This window comes from Cupressus sempervirens, chromosome 6 (assembly GCF_028749045.1).
Source record: "Cupressus sempervirens isolate cs-2001-9-10 chromosome 6, ASM2874904v1, whole genome shotgun sequence".
NCBI classification, from domain to species: Eukaryota; Viridiplantae; Streptophyta; class Pinopsida; order Cupressales; family Cupressaceae; genus Cupressus; species Cupressus sempervirens.
The window spans coordinates 471,147,394-471,157,154 of NC_143123.1; the positions used below are offsets into that span (position 1 = coordinate 471,147,394).

Consider the following 9,761-nt stretch of genomic DNA (forward strand, 5'->3'; position numbering starts at 1 on the left):
TAAGGAACCTTGCAAATAAAAGAAACTTCCAAGATTAACTATAATGAACTAGCACAACACTAAATTAGAGTCTACCTTCCAAAATTTTAATGATAGACCAAAAAATTTAACCAAACGAACCACTAATATATTTTGTTTATTCTATTATTATTTATCAAGCTTAATTTTTCACATTAAAAAAATATATTTAAATTACCTTGATATTTTTAGATTAGATTCCCAAACTATTATGCATAGTTGTACACCTTAAAGACTATCCAGTGTGAACACCTAATGGGTTTATAAATATGATAAAAACACTTAAATATTTAGATTGTAACTTCCAAATTAAAAATTGGTATAATCTTGTGCACATTAGGCTAAAATGGGACAAAATATATTTGTAATGTCTGAATCATTCCAACTTTTCTCCCTTCCAAGCAAGAAATGAAATTGTAATCCTCATTAATGATTATGACAACTGCAACATACATTGCCCTTCCCTTACTAGGCTTATCAATTTGACCAAATATGCTCTCTTTTCAAATTTAATTTTTTATTTTATCATTGAGTGGCGGAAGTTTATTGGACATAATTAATCAGTTTGACCAAACAATAAAGACGCCACAGAAGAAATAATCAAACCTCAGAAGCCATTCATGACACATGTTATTTCAGAGATTTCTTTGGTGTTACGGCATAGTTTTCAGTGTTGACCAAAGCAATTCATTTCTCTTGGCGTGCATTCCACGCAATTTAATCAGGACAAATACGATGGAAGCATTCCACGTATTTTCATATAAATTCAGACAGCAATCCAATATCAAATTACTCGCTACAAATCATGTGTTCCCTGAAGATGAAGGGGAAAAGTTGCAAAATGACAATGGAGAAAAGATGATGAAGAAGAAGAGTAAGGATTCAAGTGAGAAGAAGAAGGGGAGTTCAAGAAATACCCCAATTGTTGTATCATACTTCACAGTTGGATCAAATCTCTCCCGCCTCTAGTAATCTACTCTTCGTTTGGATCAACGTTGAGAAACAGATGACAAATGTTGTGACTTCCTAGAAATGTGTGCGGATCGATCAACCCCACATTGCAAAATTGCTTGATAGTGAAGCGAATCTCCACATGGGTTAGCCGGGCAGAGCCTATTCTTCAAGATTTCAGCAGTGGTTTATGTTAAGGCTTGATCCAATGACCTTGTTGTCAATGCCTTTCTTACGTAAATTAAGATTTTGAAATTATATCATAACATTTTGATTAATGTGTTGAAGAACTTTTTGAATAATGTGTTTTGGAATGATTCATTCATTCAATTGTCTGGAATGACTCTATCAGATCCGCCAAAGTAGATATGTTTTTCTTCCTAGGTAGCAACAATGAGATCTACAACATTACTTTACTGGTCAGCCGGGTAATATATATTAGATTTGAATGTCTCCATTATTTGCTTCTTTGCAACTAAAACTTAAAATTGTACTTCCTATGTCCTTAGGGCCCATTTGGTTGCTGGAATGAGAAAACTTAAATGTCCTTAGGGTCCGAAAACTTAAATGTCCTTATTAGGGTTCGTTTGATCGCGGGCATAGGAATGGAGAATAGGCATGTAATATTGGGAATAGGAATGGCTATTCCAATAACAGCTATTTTTTGGAATGGGTATAAGCTCGTTTTAGAAGTAAAATGGGAATACGTATTCCTATTCCCAATTCCAAGTGATGAACCAAACAGAAAATGGAAAACTTATTCCAACTGTTCTATTCCTATTCCAGCAACCAAAAGGAGGGTCCGTTTGATTGCTGGAATGGGAAAAATGAAATTAGAATTGGTAATTGGAATAGAAATTGAAAATTGGAGTGGGTATTGGAATTGCTATTCCAGACTCTTTTGGTCGGACCAAACTAAAATTGGAATTTTCCATGCTGCCACATCTGTGTCAGACATATTGTCAAACACTTTCCTTGCATTCCTCATACTCCTGGAGTTTGCATTCATACCTACAAGAGCCCTCGTGAAAACAAAATTAAATTAACATACAGTTTAAATAACTACAATCCTCAAATTTTCAAAAACAATCTTCACAATATACAATTTAAATAAAAAATGTCATCCATCAAACTATACATAATTCAAACCAGAAACTTGCAGACAGTGTGAAACTGTTTCAAATCCTCTATGAAAAAAATTGAATTTTCATCTGAAAGGAATTGAATCGATTACTTACCTTCTTCCTTCCAATTTCGAGTTCATCGATGAGAACATCCACTATGTTTCCACCAGCAAAGCAATTGTTGAGCGGGCACAGATTGAAGAATCGATCATGAATTGGCATTCAATGGCAGAACACCATCACCATTTTCAACAGCTCATCATCCGTTTTCTCCTCAACTTCATCATCAAAACCATAAAAAGACACGCTCGGAGTAGAGGCGGCGCATCTCTTCTCCACCACACTTTTCAAACGCTTCTCAAATTTCTCGTTCCTCAATGAATTTAGGGAAACGATTCATTTAGATGGGTTTTCATGGGACTGTGCCAGCAAGGACATGGTCCACTTTGGCATTATTTGAAACTGAATTTGAAAAGAACATAGAAGACACTCCAGAGAACAAAATGCATGCAGCCTTATCTCAATTGCATCTCACAAATTTGAGAAGCAAAGAAGAGCATCCAGAAAGGGAAACTACACCGGACTTGAAATAATTATGATATAAATGAAAGCTCAAATGAGAATAGGAATAGCAATTCCAATAACAGGTATTTTTAAAAATGGACAAATGTTCGTTTTGGGGTGAAAATGGGAATTATCCATTTCTATTCCCAATTCCAATTTGGTGCACCAAAGAGAGAATTAAAAATAAATTTTAATTTTCAAGTCCTACTCCCATTGAATTCCAGCAACCAAACGGCCAGTAATATTCCAGATAATGGAGTTAATGCAGTGACAAAATTTGGAGATAGAAATTAATTTCTAGTAACTAGCATTTGCATTTTTGAAGGGTGCAAGGATTAAGTTGATAGTCTTTTATACTTTTGATGATGATCTTGAATAGTTATTACCATGTTTCTGGTTATAATTGAGCTTTGTAGCTTCCTCTTTAAAAAGAAAAAGAAAAAAATTATATGGATTACTTTGCATTTTGGAGTATCTTGCATAGGTGAAAGGAGGTTGAATACGTAGTCCATCTATTGATTTCACTCCAGATATAGCTACAAAAGTCAAGTATTGTCTCTCTACTATGCCAATATCCACTATTGTTTTTTGTAGCATGCGTACTTGGGATTTATGGGTAGTGATAGCTCATTACATGGTGAATGGAAGTTCCCTCTGCTTGCCCAAAGCTATAGGTACTACTGGTATACATTTAAGAGTGTCCTTGTTCAATGGTGGCCCATTACATTTCTCAAAGCATCCTACAAGATACATGGGTGCATCTGGTGACCTAAAACTTGGTATGTAAATGATATCACTAACATAACCAATAGATCCACTAACAAGTCCTTCTCCTATCCAAGCTTTTGTTGTAACTATAATGTGTTGTATTCAATAGAGTACATATTTCTCTAGGTGTTCATTATGCATGTGACTATTATTTTTTCTCACATAATTTATCGTTGTACTTATTGTGGCTGGGAAATTCAATGATTTTTTACTTATTTTTATTGTCTATATTTACTACATCATTACTATAAAATAAATAAGGGCTATTATAAGGCACTAAATATGTTCTCTTGGGTATGCATCTTGACTACGATACAATAGTTGGCAGAATTTTTCTTGCAAATTATTCTCACCTTCTAGTAAGAAGATATTTCTAATGTAAGAATTATTGCAAATTAGTCCCACAATAACTTGGCATTTGAATGTGATGAGTAAATCATCTTGTCCATAACAAGGGGTAGTTATACTAGGTCACCCAAAAGAAATTAATACTCTACTAAAGTATACATGTTGTTGAAGGGGAAAGGCCGCTTGTGCATGAGTATCAATTTTAAGGAGGAGTTTTGGACCTATGAAGCTTATTTTATCAATAAAGATGTATTTGACATGTTTTAATTCTTCTTAGAATGTTATTAATGCACAGAAAAGTATCTCTAAGCTAATAGTAAATAGGTACATGCACCATCTAGTAAATTGAATAGCCTAATTTATATAGAAAGGTTGTGCATTGTTGATTTACTGAATAGGCCAAAGTCTAGAAGAGGAATTCAAATAGATGGATAAGGAATCGAAAGTCCTTTGTGTCTATATTTTATTGAAAAAAAATCTGCCAATACCACCCATGATAGTTCTTGTCTTCTTCCTTCACTTCCATTATAGTTTATGAAATCACTAGGGGTTAATTTACCAAAAAAGAGTAACCTTGTTCAATGACTAATGTGTAATACTATATTGGCGCTATTTTATTTTCCTTGAATGTACATAGATTAAGAAAGTGAATTGCTTAAAAAAACAATCATTTTTGAGAGGGAATAAATATTCATTAAAGTTTTTGTTTTTTCAATAATCGTGAATTGAAAAAACATTCTTGATTGTAAATGTGTGTATGTTTGTGTGTGTGTGTGTGTATGTGCGCATGTGCATGAGAGAGAGAGAGAGAGAGAGAGAGAGAGAGAGAGAGAGAGAGAGAGAGAGAGAGAGCATGATTGTGTCTTGTAATATAAAAATTGTAGAGAAACAATATGTGCATTCAAATAATTTTGTGTTACAAGGTGGACTTGAACAAGTGTATAGAGGCTCATCTAAAGGTAAAAGAAAATGTAATGAAGACAAAAATTTGTAATACAAATTTGGCCAAGAAATAATCTATACATTCAAAATGATTTTTTTGGATACAATATGGTTTAGAAAAACTATAGATGCTTTATGGCCTATACATAAACCACATTTTGTAAGCTATATGCATCTAAGTTGTAAGTCGTATACTTTTAATGCTATGCACATATGATAATTAATAACTAGGATATGTTTCTATTAGTATACCATTATAGAATAATAATTAACAAAAATTACTCCATGGTATATACCAATGTCACACTCACCTAAGAAGTTACAAAATGAGCACTTGAGATATCCAACATTTTCAACTCTATAGTGCCTTGAATAATTATAATTGTGAAGAAAAATCAACAGTAAGATACTCAATACTTCAGCAAACAAAGGGAAAAAAATTAACTCTAATTTATATAATTTCATTGCATAGGCAATTTTATTCACTCTAAATTTCCATAATAATTCCACTGGAATTCACTCCTTACATTTTAAATTCATTCTAGTTTAGTTACAATTGCTCTAATTTATATATTAACAATACTTCTAACTTACATTTTAATAATATCTTTAACACTTTTATAAAATCTTTAAATAAAAATAATAAATTTGCATATATTTAATATTTATAATTAAATCTATTGGAAAATTTTTTGGTCAGTATGATATTGCCTAAAGAGATAGAACCATGATTTTTTTAATTTTTTGCACTAACCATTTCCTACCATTTGTTGAATGATGAATTTCATAATATTGCTTTGAAATTTTTTGTGAAAAGTAAAGTGAAGATGGGGACGAATCTTATCAACAGGCCTCATCTTTACAAGATTTCAATAAGCTATGATGCTCATCTTCATCACAAATGCCACATCCAGCTGATTACTTTATTTTGGCACATTCTCCAGATTAAATTCACCCATTGCTCCAAAGTTAACAATATTCATATTCCTTTTTATAGCTTCCTTAAGTTTACTCTTCCATTCCCACCACTTTGACTGGGACTTTGAATAAGCATGATTCAGGGTAAAGAAAAAAGTTTTCTGCATATCAAGGGTATCTTACACAGATTGGATGCATTTTTCCCTTTTCTCATTAATATGATCTTGAAATGCTTTGTCAAAAGTTGAATGGAGGTACGGATAACATTCTATTTGCATATCAATAACAAGATAGACAACCTTGTTTATATACTTGCAAGATTTTATGGCTATATCCTTGCTCCTCCCTAAAATAGAATTAATCTATCTTTCTAAAAGAATTACTAAAACAAAATGTTGTAGGAAGTTAGAAAGACTAACACCTTGAGCTTCCTTTAGCAATTTTACTTATTTAGCCATAAACTCATATGTGGTATATGTAATTGTATGTGATACATCTTCCAAATAGATTTGAAAGACCCTATGGAGGCTGGGAATATAGTACATCTCAAGTTCATCAGGAAACAACTCAATATGCCCCTGGACAACAAGCTTGTGCACTTAGAAAAGCCTATTGTTTAACATTTATTTATTTTGAGCAGTGAAAATAGTTTGTGGCATGGGCAACAAGAAAGACCACTTTTTATGGCATAATCCACTTTTCACGACATAATATTATTTTCATAGCATCTGATACCATTAGATTGTCATAATAATCTGGCAACAAATCTCAGAGGAATGAGCCTATCATCTTAATAATAGGATAATATTATGTAATTCTTGGGAACATCGATGTGTTATAATAGAGGAGTGCATTGCTAATTTAAATGAAAAATTAAGAATGCATAAATAGAGACAAGAGAAAGGGATTTTTCCTTATAATTTTACAATAGTATTCAATAGAAAATGAAGAGTCAAACAAGAAACAAATAGTCATGGAAGATGAAATGAAGAGTTGGACTTCACATCTAAGAAACAATCTCCCACTTTAAGTTCAACTCATGTTGCAACCTATAACGCCTCGCTTGGGAACCCGAAAAAAAAAAACCTAATCTATTACAAAGTTTACTAAAAATTTTTTTAATAATAATTTTAAACAATATCAAAGTAACAATAATGCAGAAGCAATATATACATACACATCAAGAACACATAATCAATTACAAATATAGTTTCAATTTCTCAAGGGTTCCTTCATGTTGAGTCACATTTAAGAAGGTTTTAAGTCTTAAGTAAATTGTCCATAATCATAAAATGAATAAACACATACATACTCATATAAGAAAATGCATAAGTACAACTAATAATATGAAAGCACATCTAATGAATAGCATCCACTACACATGTCACAAGGTATGTGAAAATAGATACAAGTACATCAATATAGAATACAATATCCCGTAGGATCTCAAAACACATAATACATAGATATATCAAATGAATAAAAGTCTTCAAGATAAGAGGAAGAATGATAATGGAACCACTATATCAAAGAGCATCCAACATCTATCAATCTGAGAGGGACCCAAATGGTAAGAATACACTACCTCCTGACTACATGGTCGCCTAATAAGACTCCCACTCTCACTTTGCGAGAGAGATAATGTAGTGCCTCTCCTATTTGACTTTTGTAAGTCATTCTGATGGATGCAACCTTGATGATCTTTTTTTGTGATGGATCATGATTGTGACCCTGAGTGGTCTACACCATTGAGGTGTTCAGATTTATGTTATCGTATCAGTTGCTTTGATTATGCTTTTGACTGATCTTTGAGATTATGATGTGATTTTTGGTTCACTGAGGTTTGTGCCAGTGGTTACCAGGATCGATATGGTATCATGAGGTTGTTCTGTGATTACCCTAAGATGTGTGCAGAGATTGCACTATGTTCTTTTACCATGCTACACTGGACTAGGTTCCTGTAGCAGTGGTTAGTCATGTTTTTGGCTGTGTTTGCTTATGTGTTTTAAATGCCTTTTTAATGCAGAGTAATCAATCATTATTAAATGCTTAAGTAATTAGAATGGATTGCTCTTGTTGGATTATTTGGTTATGTGCTGCGGACATTTACCTTGTTATATTTCTGATTAGAGAGATATTTGTTACTCATGTTATGTTTACATTTGAGAGGATCCGACGGTCAGATGTTACACTTTGATTCCAGTATCATAGATGTTATAATACTATGTTGTTCAGTTAATCATATTGCATGATGATGCCATTTTGAGATGACAGTTTGTTTTATGATGTTATCTGGTTATCTGGTATTTGGACATACCTCTGATTTTGTTATGTGATGGATTTAAGGCTATGGTTATTTACTTCATTACTGCGTTGTTGTGCGAATATGAGTGATGTAAATAGATTATTTTAATATAATTAAATAAATAGTTAAATTAGGTGATTTAACGCATTATTGCTTCGGCTATGTTATTATATGCAATTGCACTTGATCGTGTTGTTTAGTGTGTAGGATTATATCCCTGGCAGTGGCACATGGAGTTAGTGATTCAGCCATTCATATTTTACCAATGTCGCCTTTGTATGGTCGACGTATCCTTAATTAAATGTTTAATTTAAACCTTTCGGTGATTATTAAATCCGAACTCATTTGCATTATGTGATTAGACCAGTAAGTGTGTCTGTGCATTTAGAGGTTCGCATTGTCGCGAAAGTTATTAAGGAGATTTATGTGTTTTGGGTTTTTAGGCTTTTTAATTGATTTATTTTAATTTCTGGCAGCTTTGCCATAGATGAATTCTTATTTATAGGAATAGCCTATTTTCGTTTGGGTCGATTTGGAGTTTAACTAGATTGGTTGGTTAAATGCCCTAATTGATTATTCACCCGAAAAGTGAAAAAGTATCCAAAAAGGAATTTAATTCCTCACTTCTGACTTTTAAATTGGAAAGTTGGAGAGTAAAACCAAAAATCCTCTTCATGAGGATTTACTGTTTTGTTTGTTGTGGGAGTTACGGGCATGGGATCGTCGCGAGGTTGGGCTTGTTCGATCCAGCTCGGGGAAACCTTGGATTCTCGCAATTTTCAGCTACTTCTATGAGATATTTATTTTATGGTTCAGATTCCCGTTTTGCCCTTTTGGCTGTGAGGTAGGGCTTTCCCGTTTTATTGTTTCTGCTCCATTTCAGCTTCTGTTTTTGGTAGCCATTTGTTTGGAGGCTAAGAACTAGTGTTCCCCTCCGTTTCTGTATGTTAGTTCTACCCGGTTGGGCGAGTATGAACATTTCTCTATTTTTTTGGGACGAGGGTTTGGAATTTTATGCCGTTATGTTGGCCGTTTTTGCATGATTTTTGGAGGTTTTGAACCCAAAGGCCAAATGGGTTTTAATTTTGTAGTTTTCCAAATTTTTGGGGTTTTTACCTCATTTTGCGTGCCACCCTGTTTTCTCGAGTTTTCTTGGCACAATGTGGGTCGTGGACCTTGATGATCCGTTTGGATATCAGTCAGACCACTTTTGCACTTTTATGTTGCATTGGGATGCATGTTGCATCCGTACTCCTGACGTTGTGTTCGGTTGAGTGAATTTACACCTGTGATGGTTTCGTTTAGACCTTTGCTTTTGTTTCGTGAATGCTAGGATTCGTGTAGAATCCATACTCTCGGATTGAGGCTGGTTGAGTGAGTTCACGATGTTTGGTCTTGTTACATCATTGGGATTCGTGTAGAATCCATACTCTCGGATTGAGGCTGATTGAGTGATTTCATGATGTATGATTTTATTGGCTTTGGGATTCATGTAGAATCCGTCCTTCACGTGTTGCTTTTAGTTGGGTGTTTTCTTTGCATTGTGTTCTCATTCCTGTCCTTGTGTTATGATCTTCGTGATGGTGGTGCGCCACACACGAGTACGTACGTATACATTTGTTGGGTGACTTGCGAGGCCCAATCTTCCATGAATTTTTCGAAAGTTATGATCATTAGGGTTGGGATGGGAGTATGCATGCCCACGGGCACTTGTCGTAGGATGAGCATGGGTAGGGTAGGGTAGCATATGGAGGGGGCTTCTATCCTGTAACCTGGTGACTACTTCTCGGTTGGCAGAGGAAGTTTTATATAAGTGATAATTA

The 9,761-nt window shown here is 33.9% G+C and overlaps 1 long non-coding RNA gene across 1 annotated transcript; it reads right to left on the reverse strand.

The window, feature by feature from the left end:
• Positions 1-518: 518 nt before the first annotated feature.
• Positions 519-2,469, reverse strand: LOC149553096 (uncharacterized). The gene is made up of 2 exons (XR_016353392.1): positions 2,208-2,469; positions 519-1,980 (listed from the first exon to the last, which is right to left on the reverse strand). It is a non-coding gene; the product is annotated as an uncharacterized LOC149553096 (long non-coding RNA).
• Positions 2,470-9,761: the final 7,292 nt, after the last annotated feature.